Source organism: Aplysia californica, unplaced genomic scaffold, assembly GCF_000002075.1.
Source record: "Aplysia californica isolate F4 #8 unplaced genomic scaffold, AplCal3.0 scaffold00981, whole genome shotgun sequence".
NCBI lineage: Eukaryota > Metazoa > Mollusca > Gastropoda > Aplysiida > Aplysiidae > Aplysia > Aplysia californica.
In genome coordinates, this window is record NW_004798251.1 from 30,355 (window position 1) to 30,994 (window position 640).

Below are 640 nucleotides of genomic sequence, written 5' to 3' on the forward strand. Positions count from 1 at the left end.
CACACATACACACACACACACACACACACACACCACCCTCGTAGGTGGATTATCTAGGAAAAGCCAAACTGATTTAAATAACCGGAGCATACAACACAGAGTGCATGCGCGTGGGAAGGTGTGGTCCTCAGAAAAAGTATCGGAGGCTACCGAGACACACGTTGAAAATTTTGTGCTCTTAAAAGGAAAGTTGTCTTTTCAAATTTCGTGAAGTTCGTAAGTGTCGATAGAGGCATAAAACGTCTACTACTCAAACTAGAGCATTTTTGAACTGTCAGTGAAACGTCATTACGTTTCACTGACAGTTCAAAAATGCTCTAGTTTGAGTAGTAGACGTTTTATGCCTCTATCGACACTATTTAAATTATTATTACGGTCAGGGTGAACCTGGGCTGAGGGTTAACTTTATCCGTACGTCGTGTTTTACTATCGTATCCATACGACGAGGGGAACTCTGCGCCACCACTTTCAAAGAGGAAATTTACTCGTTAATTCAATCCGTACGCTTTGCATAGAAGTCTGCCAAAATGATTTTTTTGAGAAATAATGTAAGTTTCAAAGAGATCTTCGTACTAGAAGTATTCTAAATGTGAGAAAAATACAACTCCCGGGGGTACAAAATGACCCCAGGGCGTACAGA